The sequence below is a fragment of the Narcine bancroftii genome, chromosome 8 (genome assembly GCF_036971445.1).
Source record: "Narcine bancroftii isolate sNarBan1 chromosome 8, sNarBan1.hap1, whole genome shotgun sequence".
NCBI lineage: Eukaryota > Metazoa > Chordata > Chondrichthyes > Torpediniformes > Narcinidae > Narcine > Narcine bancroftii.
The window spans coordinates 9,937,238-9,956,710 of record NC_091476.1 but is presented as its reverse complement, the minus strand read 5'-3'; the positions used below and the strand labels follow the sequence as shown (position 1 = coordinate 9,956,710).

At 43.1% G+C, this 19,473-nt stretch overlaps 1 pseudogene; it reads right to left on the bottom strand.

Annotated features, from left to right (window-relative positions):
* Window positions 1–6,677: 6,677 nt before the first annotated feature.
* On the bottom strand, window positions 6,678–7,070 carry LOC138741656 (elongin-C pseudogene; annotated as a pseudogene).
* Window positions 7,071–19,473: the final 12,403 nt, after the last annotated feature.

The window sequence follows — 19,473 nt, the reverse complement described above, 5'->3', positions numbered from 1 at the left end:
GTCTGCATTCGGTTCATATCTTTGTGTCTGGGAGGGATTCCTACCCTGAAGAAGGCAAGAGTCCCTTCTGTCTTTTGAGGGTGGGGGGGGGTGTGGGGGGGTGTAAGGGTGGTGTGTGTGGGGGGGGGTGTAGGGGGGGGGGTGTGTGTGGGGGGGGGGGTGTAGGGGGGGGGGTGTGGGGGGGGGGTGGTCCATCCAACCCTGAGGTCTGTGCCTTGCGCCATGCTCATTGAGAATGAGCCTGCAGCACGTGCGAGTGTTGTTGCCTGGAGCGCCCTGCGCTGTAAGGGACACCCACATTTCTATCCACCCAAGCGGCCTGAGCACTGTAACCCGCCGCACGGCCACCTCCCCCCACCCTCTCCAGAGCACTCGCGACGGGGGCAAGGATCGACCAGAGAGGAAGGGAGATTGGGAAGGCAAACAAGCAGCCACCGGGGGGGTGGGGGGGAAACAAATCCCTCGAGCCTCACCTGTCAACGCTCCCGTGTGTTCAGCCTGGGCTTCTCCTGCCCGCGCAAGGTGTTGGTTCGGTGCACCGGCTCCCCATTGACGAGTCTCGGGCTCCCCATTGACGAGTCTCGGGCTCCCCATTGACGAGTCTCGGGCTCCCCATTGACGAGTCTCGGGCTCCCCATTGACGAGTCTCGGGCGGCCCCTCCCGCCTCTGGACTTGTGGCCAATCTTTCTCCGGCGGAGCTTCGTTCGCGCCTCAATCCGGCTGGGAGGGGAAGAGGGAGGGGGAGAGGGGGGAGGAGCTCGCTTGGCGGGGCCAGGTTCCTGAGGAGCAGCTGAGAGGCAAGAAGGGCGACCCTTTTCCGGCCGGATGAGCTTGTCCCACCGCCCTTTTATTCCACACAGGTGGGTGGGTTTTAGTGACGAGCCCCGACGCTGGAAAAGTTCACTGAAAACGCTCATCTCTCAGATGCGGTCCCGGCCCCGTCGTTTCCAGACCGTGTGAGCGCGTCGCGGACTCTTGCAGGATGGAAACCTCAGTGCAGTCGCTGCGCTTGGAATCAAAAGAAAACGACACACCGTGGATGTGTCGGGGGGAGATGAGGAGGAGGAGGAGGAACTCGGCATACAGGTACGTGCAAAGATTTCATCTCGCCGCCCCTGGCATGTTCCTCTGCAGAACCTTGGAGCCTGATTTGATGGGATTGCGGCGCCGAGCAATCGCGGGGCGTTTTCCATGTTTTACTCTGGACCCCCATGATCTGGCTGTAAAATCTCATGTGGGTGACACCATGAGCCCCAGTGCCAGACGGGACCTGTTGTACTGAGGGGCAGAGATGCTTGGCCATGGTGGTGGGGATGGGGGATGGGGGGGGGGGGTCTTCCCCCACGCAGTGGCCAACAACTCTTTGACAGCTGGGTTCACGGCCCACTGAATATTTCCGCGGGTTAGTCGAGGGAGGGGGGGGCACGACCCCCCCCCCCCCCAACCCGGTGCTCCTCGTGGAGAGAATATTGCACTCTGTAGTGGGCGGTGCTCGGGGTGGAAGCGGCAGCCTGAATGAGTCGTGTGGCTGTCCGACGACCGAGGGGGTCTTCTGTGCCTGTGGAAGAATCCCCCCCCCCCCTATCATTACACAAAAAAACTACTTGGTGAAATGATTCCTTGTGTTTGATGGTCAGTGCTGGATACAGTGGAATCCCCCCCACCCCCCGAGGAACGTCAATTGTACCATCCAGTGATGTATTTACTTTTTAATGGGAGTAGCTGGGTCCAACAACCGGAATCGGGCCGTCTTTGTGAGCGCGGCGAACCCCGATCGAAAGGGCAGGGCGCCGCTTCTCGTCAACTTCGCGGGGGGGGGGGGGGGGCGCCAAGGGCTGCGGGGGGGAAGCCGGCTTGCTGTGTGAAAGGACTCACTGACCCAGCTTCTGTTTTGTGTGAACAAGCAAACCTGCTTCCAGTGACGGGTCATTTATATGGCAATAACGCAGCTTTTCAGTGTAAAAACTAATCTTAACACACGCCGCTTCACCTTTGGCGGAACACGCAAAGGGCTATTATTGTAACTGTTTACTCCCGGGCAATTACTCAAGCCCAGGGCTCGCTGACATGGAATGGGAACACTGGGCTTGCATTAGTTACCTGATCAAGATGTCATTTAAAAAAATAACCCGGGTAAGCCAATCAACATTCCTGACAATGAGGGGAAGTTTTTCTGTGCGATTGAAAGGTTTAAGCGAGAGCGCACGCCACGGGATGGATGATGAACGGTCCTTCAAGGGGGTTCAAAAGACCGAGGAGGTGGTGGTCTGTGAAACACCGCCGGCCTCGGTGAGTGGACCGCTCATTACTGGATCGATCCCAGAGAAACGCAGAAGACCTGCCGGGACCTTCAGCCGAGGAACAATTGCTGAAAGGTCAGACAGCATTCCTGGGTAGAAATGGTCAGGACTGCAGGGAAGGGGTGATATTAGGTTATATATAAAGGAGGACATTACCTGGGGTAGGGGCCAGAAAGGTGGAGAGGCAGGTTGAATGGGAAGGGGAGTCAGGGGGGTCGAGATATTAAGTTTTGGAGTAGGTAAAGAGGGGATGGAAACAATGGGAGCAAATGGACATAGGAGTGACCTCAAATGAGAAAAATAAATGTTGCTGCCATTAGGTTCAGGAGGAATATGGCGTTGTCCTTCAGGTTTATGTTTAGACTCACTCTGACAGTGGATGAGGCCAAGAACAGACATTTCCCTGGAGGAATGCTTAGGGAAATTAAAACGGTTGGCTTCGGGAAGCTCAAATTTGGCCCCACAAACAGTGTAGGTGTTCGGTGAAGCAGTCGCCCAGTCTGCATTTGGTCTGACCAATTGTGAGGAGGCTACACTGAACACAGTAGCTTACGTTGGTTGATGTTCTTGTCAAGGGCAAAATTTGTCCCTACGTCTCCTCCCTTACCTCATCAGTGGCCACAAATAGAACCTTCCAGATGAGGCATAGATTCGCATGCACGTCATCTAACCTAATCTACTGCATTCAGTGCTTTGGATGTGGCCTCCTCGACATGAGTGAGACCAAGTACAGATTGTGTGACCATTTCGCCAAGCACCTGTGGCTCTAAACTTGAGCCTCCTGTGGCCAACCATTCCTACAATGACATATTCTTGGGCTCATCAGAGTGAGGCCAAACGTCAACATAAGGAATAATGCATCATATTCCCCTGGACAGACTTAAACTCAATGGCATGAACATTCTTCTTTGGCTTGGCTTCGCGGACGAAGATTTATGGAGGGGGTAAAAGTCCACGTCAGCTGCAGGCTCGTTTGTGGCTGACAAGTCCGATGCGGGACAGGCAGACACGGTTGCAGCGGCTGCAGGGGAAAATTGGTGGGTTGGGGTTGGGTGTTGGGTTTTTCCTCCTTTGCCTTTTGTCAGTGAGGTGGGCATGAACATTACATTTTCAGTAACCCTCCACCACTCCTATCTGGTTCCACTGTTTTCATATTTTTTTTTTAACCCCCTCCCCACCACACACACACCTTCCTATTGGCCTCTCCGCCTCTCACACCTTCTGTCCTATCACCATTGGGCCTCTCCCCAAGCTGCATTTCCCCTTTGAGGCTCCGATAGCTCAGTGGAGCACTGGTTTTGTAAACCAGGGGTCATGAATTTGTTCCTCTCTGGAGCCTCATTTCTGTGAGGGGCACTGGACCAAAATGCCTAACCCTCTCTGTCTTCCTTATAGTAGACAAAGTTTAAAAACTTTCATGTCTGTTACATTCTAAATGTAGTATTACATGAACCTTTACATTTTTATATACATAATATTACCTCATTCCCTGTCGCCTTGATAAAGGTTGACTGATCATTTCTATTCATGACTGTTGTCTGACCTGCTGAGTTCCTCCAGCAATTCTTAAAGACAGTTCGCATTAAATGGTTTCCAAATTCCGCAGAATCACACTGAGCAGCATCAGTAATTATTCAAACAAACTAGCCATAATGGAAATAGGCTGCATGGTAAAGGATACTTCCCAAGGACAAACTTTAGAGGAAACAGATCTTATTAAATCAACTTAATATGTGAAAATCTAATGGGGGAAATCCATCAATCAAATTAGGGGATGAACTTCACTAATAGGGAAGGGCCATAGGAATCCCCCAAGCTTCTTCCCACGATGCCCGTATCAAACATATGAGAGAAAAATCCCAAAGAGAGTCACCCAGAAATTTTGAAAATTGTCTGTTGGTTTGTAAAAGAAGCCCTCCCTCATTCATTGCTCATCAAGCTCAATGGTTGTACTTTAGAAATTGTATAAATGGATTCAAGGAACAAAGCAATCATGTGGTGCTGGAATCTAATGTTGAAAGTAAAAGAGAATTTCCCATATCTTTGTTGGACCTTCAAGCCTCCCATGCAGACACATCACTGAAATCATGATTTTAATGCAGGTTAACTGATAGGCTTGGAGCAGGAAGGCAACAAATAACTATTAGCAAAGTTTGGCTTAATGGGATTCGTGTTTTATCTGATCAAGTGCAGTATAATATGAAGAACTGGTGCTATTTATTGTCAGCAAGAATGGAAAAAGTATGTGCATTGAAAAGGTAGGGTAAAACTTATGAGACTTGGGGGAGTTGGTCTACCACACACTATAGCTGAACAGTAAATTATGTCAGTAAACACTTTAGCTGTGTTATGCTGCCAAATTCATTTAATTTTAAATTTCCAAAAGTCTAAAAAGACCACATTGATGGTATGGAAATCTCCTTCACTCATAGGACCCAGAGACAATGAAGAGGTGAACATGTTCTGATCACAAATGCTAAGGAAAATTTAGAGATGAATGGTGTAATTTTCCAGCTTCAGACATTCATTTCAGAGATTTTACATAATATAAATATTATAACATAGGTATACTTTAGAAAGGAAAAGATAATGGAGAAACATTGTTTTCGGATAGAATAGGACTGAAAAACAAGAGGATTTACATTCTAGCACTGGTGAGGAAAACTTCAGGCCCAAATCAAGGCTCTACTGAAATCAGCGATTAATTTCCAGGGAAGATTTGTTGACTTCTGGCCACTGAATTCATTGAAGTAACTGGTGGTAGTGATGGAAAAGTTGGCAAGGTTGTGTCTGAAAGAACAAAATGAAAACAGCCAAGCGAATACATCTTGCGAAGTTAATAAACTGCCAGTTGAGAAGAAAAGGAATTTTCAGTGTGAAAAGGTTTTTCCTACTGTTTGATTCTGACTTGCAGAACCACTTTAAAAAAGATACAAAGTATCAAGCCTCAAAAGAGTGAGAGAGCATGAGATAATTTCATCCTTATCCACTCTGATATTACTTAAGTAATTCCACTGGGAATTGCTCACAGCTTTTTCACTAGAGGTATTGATAATTTGGATGCCATCAAAACTAAGCACAAACTAAGAGATGACAAAACAAGGGTAGTTCCTTCCTGAGCTGGAATCTTTCCCAATATGTTGGACGAGGTTTTTAAATTATTCCTGGAATTCTTAGGTACCAACAAGAGGAATTGGTGCAAACGATTGACTGACAATTGGGAGAGGAAGGAATAACAGTTCCTACATCAATGAATGACATGCATTAGTCTTTCAGCTCATATAATTTGTTTGAGTAAACCATGTTCATAATAAAAGCAATATACGATAGAAAATGGTGAAGGTCAGTAACTCTTCAATGAAATGCAAGAGGGAAATTAAAACCATAACAAAAAAAGAAACAGAGCTTCACCCTAGCTAATAAAGCATGGACACCTTGTAATGGAAACGCAGTACAGAACTAACAATTACTCTTTTATTGGAGCTTCATACTGTTTACCCTTAAAATAATTCAATACAAAGGGAGGAAATAGTAACCCATTGGCTTGCATTGTACTTTAACTGCAAGGATGGTCTGATTTATTCACAAGGAATCTGTGGGTGCTTTCTATTGGAGTTGGCGTTTGGCACAAAAACAGGAGAGTAAATGTTTCAGATCAGAGACGAAGGGTCCCCATTTGTATGCCTACTCTGTTTCAGGCTGCTGTTCCAGACACCAGGTAATTTTCTCAAAGGTGGAAGACCTTTGCTATTTTCTTCAAGTAGTTCAAATTTGGATGAGACGAGATTGCCACAATTAAGCCTTATTGCACAATCAACAATCCAGAACTTCATTACTGATGTAAATTTTGGGTGTGACGTTGATATCCTGTGACATGAATACCATGCTAAACTTAATGCACAAATCAAAGAATTTGTTCAACTTGATGTCTTGATCATCAGCTGACCAGATTCATTATTGCGAGCATCATCTATGAAAAGAATAGAGTCAAAGATCCCAAAGCAAGTGATTCCTAAGACACAGCTTAGCCAAGATCAACAGTGAACTCTGATAAATGTTTTATTCTGATGCTTGGTTGCTGTTCTTTCACTGGAGTCTATGATGAGAGGCACCACTTTTTTTGCAAAATGCTAGTTTTAAACAGGATTTTGGAGATGCCATCCTGGTAACAAAGTCAAAAGCCTTTTGTAAATCACTTGGAAGTTTTTCATAATTTATATTTTTGTAATGACCAAGGATATGCGAGGTTGCAAAACATTCAGATTTAATTCCACACAGACTCCTGCCATGAAGACAGCAATTTTCTGTCAGTCTCTTTCAAGTATTTGTTTGACCACATTTTTTTTTGGATTATAAGTTACATTTTTAAAAATTTTCTAACAATCTAAGAAGTTTGCAGCCATCAGCAGTTCCAATGCAATCTCTGGGCCAATTGGAAATTCTGGAATCACTGTCGAACTGTTGGTGTAGCGGACCTTGTAGGTGAAAAACATGCATACTTTTGATGGCACGTAGGATGGAATCTCACGAAAATTTACTTCATTTGTTTTATTTTCAGCAAACTGTCCAGGGCCACTCAGCATAGCTTTAATTGTGCCAGAGGTCAATGCATGTTCTCTTTTCGCAATAAATTCATGACCATCAGATGAGATCAGCTTTACATACATAGCATCTGGGCCTTCACAGCCTCTGTAAGTCCTCTCTTCGCCATCCATTTTCCTTAGAGATGAGCTCCCAATTTTTTTTTTCAATTAAAAGCCTTCTTTTAGGGTCCGAGACACTGACAAGACGCACGGACCTCTCATCCTCAGGATGCGGCCTCTTTTCCTTTGTACTTGTCACAGTTATCCTTGGCCAGACACTGGAATACAGCTGTCTTCTCAACAGCCGAAGATAAGTGTTTGATTGCTACATCTCTTTTTCCTCTAACCTTTTGTTTAGCTTTGATTTTTATTAGTTCTACTGTACTCATGGATAACACAACTATTCCATGTGTGCATCCAGCATGGACTCATTAATCAGAACACTTCACCAATAAAGGAAATATTTCTCAACTTTTGCCTGTGTATACACCAGGATGCAATGTCAATTCAGATCCTCAGTTTTACCTTTCTGGCTTCAAACCTTTTTGCATATTTGCAATTTCCATAAGATATATTCGAAGAGGACAAAAGCATTTCAGGCACATAAATTTGAATATTTATATTGGGGGGAAAAAATGATGGTTTCGAAATGGTAGAATCGGCTTTACTGGCTTAAAGATGAGAGCAATGCTTCAACATACACTTTTCCACTTGGGGTTAAAGCCAGATTGATTACCCTTGCATTTTTGTGAAAGTGTTTTTGTATAATATTCCAATAAAGTAGTAATAGATGTGAATCTGAGAAATGGAATTTTCTGTCATTTCTCTGCTGAGCCCATAAAACGCCCGGACGACGTGCCTTTACACAGAAAGTGTAGGATAGTAAAACACGAAAATCTGAAGACACCGTGGTTGAGATAAAAAAACACACACAATGCTGGAGAAGCTCAGCAGGTCAAGGAACCTAACATTGCGTCTATAAAAGGGCAACTCACTTGAAGGGAGCACGTTATTTAATAAATATTTTTCCTTCCACCCTCTTCCTGAATCTAAGTATTTTGATGTCATTTTAAATGATAATTCCTCTGCTTCAATCTTTTGTTCTGTTTTCTTTTCACTTTGGGAAACCAATCACATGATGACTGATGTACCAACCATCTGATATGTAGGTAGGTAGTACTTTGGTTGAGTTATGTCTGTGTAATCAACAAAAATCCAACAATAATTAAAATATTTATAAACGTTGATTAGACCAAGCAACTATGGTGCAAGAAAAGTGGTCATGAAACCTGTCCTTTCCTCTTCAGCATAAGCCACACCAACTGACCAAAAATTATATTCATGATTCATTTCCTATTGGAATCCAAAGGTAGTATTTCATGATGAAAATTTTACAATATGAAATGAAACAAATAACAAGATTAATTAGCAGAATAATTTGGACTGCTGAAGTCAATGTTTAACCTTGCACAGCAACCAAGTGCTTCCACAAGACTCAGGAACAACAAGGCTCTTCCTACAATCAGTTATCCATAACTTAACAGTAGATCTTTCAGAAACAGAAGAGGGTATCAGAATTTATGAGCAGACTTCAGATTTCAGAATTATTGTCAGAGTACATGCATGACATCACATACAACCCTGAGATTCTTTTTCCTGTGGGCAAGGCAGAATTATCACTTATTGGCAGTAGGGAAAAAAAAGTGACTCAACATACACATGTAAACAAATAAATAAATGTCAACAAACTGACTGCAATACAGAGAGAGAAAAATAAATAAATAAAGTGCAAACGTTAGAGTTCTTAAATAAGTTTGTTATTGAGGAGCCTGATGACAGAGGGGTAGCAGCTGTTCCTGAACCTGGTGGTGCAAGTCTGTGGCACCCCTTTTCTGATGGTGGCAGCAAGAACAGAGCATGTGGTGGGTGGTATGGATCCTAACGGCATTGTTCCCTTTAGATGTTCTTGATGGTGGGGAGAGTTTTACCTATTATGTCTTGGAATATGTCCACTATGTTTTTTCAGGGCATTATGCTCAGGGGTATTGGTGTCCCCATACTAGACCATAAGACCATAAAATATAAGGAGCAGATAGGCTATTCAGCCCATCAAGTCTGCACCACCATTCAATCACGAGCTGATCCATTTGCCAACTCAGCCCTACAGCCCGGCCTTCTCCCCATAGCTTTTGATGCCCTGGCTAATCAAGAACCTATTAATCTCTGTTTTAAATACACCCAATGACCTGGCCTCCACAGCCACCTATGTCAACAAATTCACTGGCTGAAGAAATTCCTATCAATCCTAAAGGGTGTTCACTTAGACTCTCCCACCGTGGGATCTTCTTCTTTGGCTTGGCTTCGCGGACGAGGATTTATGGAGGGGGTAAAAAGTCCACGTCAGCTGCAGGCTCGTTTGTGGCTGACCAGTCCGATGCGGGACAGGCAGACACGATTGCAGCGGTTGCAAGGGAAAATTGGTTGGTTGGGGTTGGGTGTTGGGTTTTTCCTCCTTTGCCTTTTGTCAGTGAGGTGGGCTCTGCGGTCTTCTTCAAAGGAGGTTGCTGCCCGCCAAACTGTGAGGCGCCAAGATGCACGGTTTGAGGCGTTATCAGCCCACTGGCGGTGGTCAATGTGGCAGGCACCAAGAGATTTCTTTAGGCAGTCCTTGTACCTTTTCTTTGGTGCACCTCTGTCACGGTGGCCAGTGGAGAGCTCGCCATATAACACGATCTTGGGAAGGCGATGGTCCTCCATTCTGGAGACGTGACCCATCCAGCGCAGCTGGATCTTCAGCAGCGTGGACTCGATGCTGTCGACCTCTGCCATCTCGAGTACTTCGACGTTAGGGGTGTAAGCGCTCCAATGGATGTTGAGGATGGAGCGGAGACAACGCTGGTGGAAGCGTTCTAGGAGCCGTAGGTGGTGCCGGTAGAGGACCCATGATTCGGAGCCGAACAGTGGGATACAACTTTTCAAATCTACATGCCTTTCAACATTTGAAATGTTTTTATGAGATTCCACCTCATTCTCCAAAATTCTAATGAGTACAGGCCAAGGACTTGTCAAACACTCCTCATATGATAACCCTTTCATTCCCAGAATCATTTCCTTCCATGTTAAGAAATAGATCAGCTGCAAACTCAACCAAACTGCATATAGATAAGATTCTGGTCATTATAAATATCTTCATGTCCTTTCTCATTGAATAACGATTTCACTCCAAAGTATTTCATAGGTAGCAGGTTCCTTGTCTTCCTCTGCCACTGTTCCTTGTTGCCCTTCTTGCATCATGTGACTGAGCCATTGCTACATCAGTTAAGTAAAAATGTAAATTACACACACCTTATCAGGTAACAGCATTCAATGGATGTGTGTATCTGAGAATGTAGGGTGCAAAGCAGTGTTGAAAGCTTGGATGTCAGTGGGATAAACTGCAAATAAACCAAAATATAGGAAGGGATAGTGTTTCGTGACAATGTAGCGTGTGGTTGTCCTTAAATGACTTTCAGTGAGTGCATGGATGAAAAAGAATAGAAGAAGCTATGTTAATCTAAATCTGCTGATAACACCAGAAAATACCGGGAACACTCATCAGATCAGGCAGCATCTGTGGAAAGAGAAGCAGAGTTGATACTCCAGGTCTCAGACCATTTGACAGAACCCATGGTGTGGCTATTGAATTGTGGCAAAGGGTCTTTGACTTAATGTATTTGCGCTGTTTCTCTTGACATAGAATACTGGTTGACCTGCTGTGTTTCCAGAATTTTCCATTTGTATTTGAGAAAATTGGCATTAGTTTTTAGAACAGAGGAAGTCTAGAAAATGTTATTGATTTTTGTTCTCTTAATTATGAGGAATTATCAGGGTTCAGTATTGGGACCGTTGCTGTTTGTCATCTATATCAATGATCTGGAGGATGGGGTGGTAAATTAGATTAGTAAATATGCAGATGATACTAAAATAGGGGGAATTGTGGATGATGAAGAGGGTTTTCAAAGATTGCAGAGGGTTTTAAACTGCTTAGAGGAGTGGCAGAAAGATGGCAGATGGAGTTTAATGCTGATAAGTGTGAGGTGCTTCATTCTGGAAAGAATAATCAAAGCAAGACATATGTGGTCAATGGGAGGGCATTGAAGAATGCAGTGGAGCAGAAAGATCTAGGAATAATGGTGCATTGGTCCCCAAAGGTAGGAGTGCATGTGGATAGGGTGGTGAAGAAGGCCTTTAGTATGCTTGCCTATATAAATCAGTGCCGAGAATATAGGAGTTGGGAAGTAATGATGAAACTGTACAAGGCATTGGTGAGGCCAAATTTAGAGTACTGTGTGCAGTTCTGGTCACCGATTTATAGGAAGGATAACAAGATAGAGAGAGTGCAGAGAAGATTTACAAAAATGTTGCCTGGGTTTCAGCATCTGGAATACAAGGAGAGATTGAGCAAATTAGGTCTTTATTCCTTGGAAGGTAGAAGGCTGAGAGGGGATTTGATAGAGGTGTTTAAGATAATGAGAGGGATAGATAGAGCTGATGTGGAAAGGCTTTTCCCAATGAGAGTAGGAGAGATGGATACAAGAGGTCATGGGTTGAGAGTTGACGGGCAAAGGTTTAGGAGTAACATGAGGGGGAACTTCTTTACTCAGAGAGTGGTTACTGTGTGGAATGGGCTTCCGGGAAAGGTGGTGGAGGCAGGGTCAATTTTGTCATTTAAGAAAGAGTTGGATAAGTATATGGATGGGAGGGGGATGGAGGGATATGGGCAGAGTGCTGGTAAGTGGGATTAGAGGAGGGTACTTGGATCAGTGTGGACTAGAAGGGCCAAATTGGCCTGTTTTCGTGCTGTAATTGTTATATGGTTATATATAAGGGCATTTCCTGTTTATTCCTGACAGCTTTCAATAGGGGCGGTATCGAGATGTTGGAAATGTCACCAGCAGAGACAGTGAATGCATCCATTCTTAATATGTGAATCTGAACTGTATCAAACAGGTAGACTTCATTGGAAGAATTTGTTGAATAAATTTATTGATCTTTGAAATGATTAATATGTTTAGAATACAAGGGTTAAACAGCCACCCCATGTCCAGAATTTTAAAAATCAAAAATAGACTTTACTCACAATAAATTATTTACAAAAGGAAAACCATTTAAGGTCTCTTCCCACCCTTCCTTTCGTATCCATACACTGTACATTAATTTTGATGAATTTCATTGCCACCATTATGGCACCCTGTTGTTAATCCCCACCCTCTGTTTTTTGAGGAACTTCTCTGTCTCAGCCTCTCAAGGCCCAGTAACTGATGGACTCAAGACTGTGGTCCTTTCTCACAGCACCCTTGCGTTGGCTGCATTATGAGAGGTAAATATCAGGGCATGGCAATATGAAAGCCATCAGCTTCTGACCTGCCTTCATTATTCAACACAATCACAGGCTTCACCTCCACTTTCCTCCCTGTTTCCTTACACCTTTATTCTTATATTCTGAAATTTGCCTGTTTCAGCTTGAATATACTTAAGAAATCAACATTAATAGCCAATTCCAAAAATGAATTCTTCTCAAGAAGGAAATTCTTGATTTTCTTCTTTCTCTTGATGCCACGAGCCCTTGGTAAATGAAACTAAGCACTGACATATATTTTTCAATGGATAGAAATGAAAAGTATGCAAATCAATCTCAACTTCTGTTGAACCACATCAGATGACACTTGGACTCCTGCTTCTTAGCAGACTCCAATATTATCAAAAGGAGATAGTCATGGAAAGAGCAAAGAGAGGATTTATAAGGATGAGACAAGAAATGGAAGGATATGTAAATCAGGAAAGAATGACAGGACAGGATCTCTTTTCTGTTGAGAAAAGACTTCAAGGTGACCAAACAGAAGCACTTATTTGATGAAAGCATTTGATAGAGCAGAAAATGAGAGAACCACTTGAAAGGAAGAAAATAAATAGAGGTCATTAAAAAAAAAGACGATCAGCAGGAAATCTATGGGGATTTCAGAAGAAACTTGCAAGCGTAGTGAAGATGCAGAACTCACTCCCTCAGTAAGTCGATTAAATGAACATTATAGATGCATTTAGAAGGAGGCTGGCCAAGCACAAGAAGGGAAAGGAAATAGGGTCTTCCACTGATGGATTTGGATGAGGAAAGACAGAGAGATAAACATTGGTATCAACATTTTAGGCCACAGAGCCGTAGTCTGAATGTAATCCTTGCAATCCAGGTTTCCCCTTTACATTCCACTGAAAGGCTAGAAATTGGAACTAGGTGTGAGCATAGTTCAGCTTAATGGCCTGCTTCTGTTCCTTTATCTTGTGACCCTCCTCTTGTCAATCCTCATTCAACGTACATGCCTCTCTTTCCTTCTCCTTCATAAGGCACAAGGACTCTTGAATAGCCTACTTCTGCTCCTGTATCTTATGGTCTCATGCTGGTCAAACTTCTTTCTAAATGCATCTAGAAGGAAAATACGATTTACACGACACTGATTTGTCACTATCAAGTACAAATAGTTTATCCATATGTGCAAGTTTCTTCTGTTGATGCAAATCTATTAAGAAAATGTGAAGCACATGGATCCTTTTCATTGCATTACGCACAAGGGGCTACAGACTGCAGTTTTCCTTTCCACTTTTCTGTAGATGCAATAGAATTACTGTTACATCCTAACACCTGTCAGGCTTTGCCTTACCAGTGCTTGGGTATAATGCTGCAAATAAATAGCTCACTTGAAGAATAACCTTGCATTTCAAATGTCAGATATGGCTGATTAAAGTTGATGCAGAAATCTATGATATTCCCCCCCACCCCCCACACAAAACTCTAAACTCCCAGTAGCAGGTGAATTACACAGAGCTCCTGCTGATACCTTTTAATTAAGGTTGAGCCTGTGAAATTAATTAGGATCAAATATTAGGCACACATCTCCTTCCCTGGGGCACCACAAACCAGAGACCCAAATCTTACCTATCTTTTACACTAAAGGAGTCAATTCAGAGATCTCGGAATAATTTTTTAAAATTTGAGTAATGTTTGAAAATAACATGACAAAGCTTAAACAAATGACTGCGTTTTAGAATAGTCAAGAATAAGAAATGCATACTTTTAATCAAAGCCAAGCTTTCCAAGACTCAACAAACATTTTTTCTGTGGTAACAAAACTAAGAGAAACAATTAATGTTAACACAGTATTAATTGCTTTGTAAATTGAATTAAAAAGAATGAGAGTCCAATTTCATATCAATCCCAGGTAGTCCAAGAAAACAGTCTTCTGATTACCTTCTACCTTCCTCCTTCAGCTAAAGACTCAGGACACCTGAGTTCCGTAACAAGGCTATATTGACTTTGAATGCCCATTACTGAGAGTTAGACAACCTCAAGAAGATTAGTTGTACTGAGGAGAATAACGCAAGGAATAAACCCTCTCCAATCTACCTCTTGAAAATGCATTAATTTATGGCTGCATTGTTCTGGTTGACCACAGTTCTTTTGTGGAAACAAAGTCTCATTTTTCACAATCAGATCAACCTTCATCATGTTCCATGGCAGGTATGAACCACTGCTGAAAGGGATTAATTTAGAATGGGGCTAACATTTCAAACCCAGGCACCTAATGATGGAACTATCACTCTATCAAGAGCCCCCTGCCTGCCTACATCATAGTGTGGTACGGTTGCTGCAGAGAAGTGGATTGGAGTTTAATCCATGGGTCCATAAGAGTGGCAGAAAGGATCACTGGAGTCTCCCTTCCTTCCCCTCTCCATTGATGTAATGTACTGGGATCGTTGTCTGAAAAGGCTGCACAAAATCATTGAGGACCCCTTCCGCCCTTCACACAGCATCTTTCAGCTGCTCCTGTTGGGGAAAAGATACAGGAGGATCAAAGCCAGCACTACCAGGCTGAGGAACTGCTTCTTCCCACAGGTAGTGAGAATGCTGAACGACCAAAGGAACTGCTCACACTAACTATCCGAGACTCTCATTTGATTTTTGGAAATCAATATTTCCAAAAATCAATATCTATTGATTTATTTGTAAAGATGAAATACTTGTCCTGCACATGTATCTGTTTATGCAAGGACCAGAGAATGCTGTTTCGTCGGGTTATACTTGTACAATCAGATAACAATAAACTTGACTTGACTGATGCAGTTGGCCTTGGGGACCAATGGAATTTCATTCCCACAAAATCCATATCCTCATGGGATGTCATATCCATCACTCCAACTTTATCATTCATTCAGGAGACTAACCTTTGTTCATTGATGAGTAAAAAAATCATGATTTGAGCCGTACCAGATCCAGAGTTCACATTTATTGTGAGAATACAGACATGAAATATTATACAGCACTGAGATTCTTTTTCCTGCAGGTGAGATAGAATTACTGCTTAGTGATAGTACAAAAAGCTGTACTCAAGAAGAAATCTATATATGTAAACAAATAAAGAAATGTAAACAAACTGACTGTGCAATACAGAGAGAAAAAAATCAATAAAGTGAAAAGGTAAGATCCTTAAACGAGTCTCTGATTGAGTTTGTTGTTGAGAAGTCTGATAGTGGAGGGGTCGCAGCTATTCCTGAACCTGGTGGGGCGAGTCTTGTGGCACCTCTACCTCTTTCCTGATGTTAGCAGTGTGATGGGTGGTGTGGATTCTCGTTGATTGCTGTTCCTCTCCAACGGCAGCATTCCCTTTAGATGTTCTTGATGGTGAGGAGGGTTTCACTTATAATGTCCTGGGCTGTGTCTATTAACTTTTATAGGGCTTTCTGATCAGGGGTAATATTGTCCCCATACCAGACTATGATGCAACTGGTTAGCACACTTTCCAATACATAGCTTACAAATTTGCCTGGGTTTCCGATGTCATACTAAGTTTCCACAAACTCCTGAGGAAGTGGAGTTGCTGATGTGCTTTCTTCACAATGCCATTGATGTGTGGGTCCAGCGGAGATCCTCCAAGATAGTGATTCCCAAGAATTTACATTTGCTCACCCACTCCACCTCTGATTCCCCCAAAGATCATACAACCTCTGGTTTTCCCAGCCTGGTCAATAATCAGCTCCTTGGTTTTGGTGAGGGTTGGAGTGTGAGGTTGTTGTTGGTGCACCATTCGGCCAAGTTTTCAATCTCCCTCCTGTATGCTGACTCATTGTACCCATTCAGAAAGTTATGAGGCATGGGATCCATGGAACTTTGACTGTGTGGATAAAAAAATTGGCTTTCAGGTAGAAAGCAGAGAGTAGTAGTGCAAGGGAAGTATTCTACCTGGTGGTCAGTGCAGGGGCCACTAGGATCTGTACTGGGATCCCTGTACTTTGTGATTTTTATAAATGACATGAATAAAGAGGCAGAAGGATGGGTCAGTAAGTTTTATCTGAATGCCTGCAGTATTAGAAATAAGGTTGGTGAACTTGAGGCGCAAATTGGTACCCATGCCTATGATTTGGTCGCCATCACGGAAACATGGCTACAAGGTGACCCTAAATGGGAATTAAACTTTCAAGGGTATCAGGTGGTGCAAAGAGATAGACAGGATGGAAAGGGAGGTGGAGTTGCACTCTTAATCAAAGATGAGCTCCAGGCAGTAATGAGGAATGATATAAGATTTAAAGAGCATAATGTTGAGTCCATTTGGGTAGAAATAAAGAATAACAAAGGGAAAAAATTATTAGTGGGTGTTATCTATAGCCCACCAAATAACAATAGTCTAGTGGCATAGGAAATAAATAGGGAGATAAGTGAGGCATGTAATAATGATACGGCAGTCGTCATGGGGGACTTCAACTTCCACATAGATTGGGAAAATCAAGTTGGTCGTGGGAGTCTGGAAGAGGACTTCATAGAATGCATCTGCGATAGCTTTCTTGAGCAGCATGTTAAGGAACCCACAAGAGAAAATGCTCTCCTGGATCTCGTGTTGTGCAATGAGATAGGTAGAGTAAATGATGTAATAGTCAGAGACCATCTGGGAAATAGCGATCACAGTATGATTGAATTTCTCATTCAGATGGAAGGGGAAATCGTTAGATCTTAAACTAATATATTATGCTTAAAAAGGGGTGAGGAATTGGGCGGAGTGGACTGGGAGCACAGGCTAATTAATGAAACAGTTGAGGAACAGTGGAAGATTTTCAAAGAAATATTTTGTAATGCTCAACAAAAATATATTCCGGTCAGGAAAAAGGGCAGCAAGGGAGGGAAAAATCAACCGTGGTTAACAGGAAATAAAGAAGAGTTTAAAATTGAAGGCGCAGGTGTACAAAGCTGCAAAGAGCAGTGGGAAACTGGAAGATTGGGATAACTTTAAGAGACAACAAGGGGTTACAAAGCGGGTAATAAGAAATGGGAAAAAGGATTATGAAAGTAAATTGGCACAAAGTATAAAAACAGAAAGCAAAAATTTTATAAATATATAAAACGGAAGAGGGTGGCCAGAGTTAACATAGGACCCTTGGAGGATGAGAAAGGAAAACTGGTAGCAAAAAATGAGGAAATGGCCAAGACATTGAACAAATATTTTGTGTCAGTCTTCACGGTGGAAGACACATTCAAGTGCGGAGTTAAGGATGCGAATGTTGGGGAGGGCCTTGATAAAATAGTTGTTACAAAGGAAGTAGTGATGGAGAAACTAATGGGACTAAAGCCAGACATATCACCTGGTCCTGATGATATGCATCCAAGGGTTCTGAAGGAAATGGCAGAAGTTATAGTTGATGCATTGGTGGTCATAGACCAAAATTCCTTGGATTCTGGGCAGGTCCCGGCAGACTGGAAGACAGCAAATGTCACGGCACTTTTTAAGAAGGGATGTAGGCAGAAGACTGGAAATTATCGGCCAATTAGCTTGACGTCTGTAATTGGAAAAATGCTTGAAGCCGTCATTAAAGATGAAATAGTGAAACTTTTGGAACGTAAGGGTTCAATCAGGCAGACGCAGCATGGTTTTAGAAAGGGAAGATCTTGTTTGACAAACTTGTTAGGATTCTTTGAGGATATAATGGGTGCGGTGGATAGAGGGGAACAGGTTAATGTTGTCTATTTGGATTTCCAGAAAGCGTTTGATAAGGTGCCGCACAAGAGCCTTCTCAGTAAGTTACAGGAAAGTGGAGTCCGGGGAAGTCTATTGGCCTGGATTGAAAATTGGTTGTCTGACAGGAGGCAGAGAGTCGGGGTAAATGGGAGTTTTTCAGGTTGGCAGAGAGTGGTAAGTGGAGTGTCGCAGGGGTCAGTGTTAGGCCCACAACTGTTCATCATTTACATTGATGACTTGGAGGAGGGGACAAAATGTGGTGTAGCCAAGTTTGCGGATGACACCAAATTGAGTGGAAGAGCAAATTGTAATGAGGATGTAGAGAGTCTGCAGAGGGATAGAGTTAAGCTGGATGAGTGGGCAAAGGTCTGGCAGATGGAGTACAATGTTAGTCAGTGTGAGGTTATCCACTTTGGCAAGAAAAATAAAAGAGCTGAATATTATTTAAAGGGTGAATAACTACAGCATGCTGTTGTGCCGAGGGACTTGGGAGTGCTGGTGCATGAATCGCAAAAAGTTAGGTTGCAGGTGCAGCAGGTTATTAAGAAGGCAAATGGAATGTTGGCCTTCATCGCTAGAGGAATTGAATTCAGGAGTAGGGAGGTAATGTTGCAATTGTATAAGGTACTGGTGAGACCACACCTGGAGTACTGTGTCCAGTTCTGGTCTCCATATTTGAGGAAGGATATACTGCCTTTGGAGACGGTCCAGAGGAGGTCTACTAGGTTGATCCCTGGGATGAAGGGGTTGACTTATGATGAAAGATTAAATCGTCTAGGATTGTATTCGCTCGAGTTCAGAAGAATGAGAGGAGATCTTATAGAAACATATAGGATTATGAAGGGTATGGATAAGAGAGATGTAGGAAGGTTTTTTTGAGCTGGCCGGGGAAACTAAAATGAGAGGACACAGTCTCAAGATTTGGGGGAGTAGATTTAGGACAGAAATTAGGAAAAATAGTTTTTCCCAGAGAGTAGTGAATGTTTGGAATTCTCTAACCAGGGAAGTGGTTGAGGCTGCTTCATTAAACATATTTAAATTCGGTTAGATAAATTTTTACATGATAGAGGAATTAGGGGATATGGGGAGAAGGCAGGTAGGTGGAGTTAGGCCATAAATTAGATCAGCCATGATCGTATTGAATGGCGGAGCAGGCTCGATAGGCCATTTGTGGCCTACTCCTGTTCCTACTTCCTATGTTTCTATGCTCCTATGATATGAAGGTTGGAGGAGTTGTGGATGGAGCTGAACCTCATTGAAGGTTACAAGAGGATATAGAGAGGATACAAAGTTTGGAGGAGAAGTGACAGATGGAGTTCAATCGGATGAGTGTGAGATGATGCATTTTGGAAGGACAAATGGGAAGGTTGAGTACTGGGTTAATGGTCAGTTACTTGTATGGATGAACAGAGGGACTTTGGGGTCCATTTTGTTACATCCCTCAAGATCACCACACAGGTTGATAGGATTGTTAAGAAGGCCTATGGGACACTGGGCTTCATTAATAGGGGTATCGAGTTTAAGAGCAGAGAGGTCATGTTGCAACTTCAAATCTC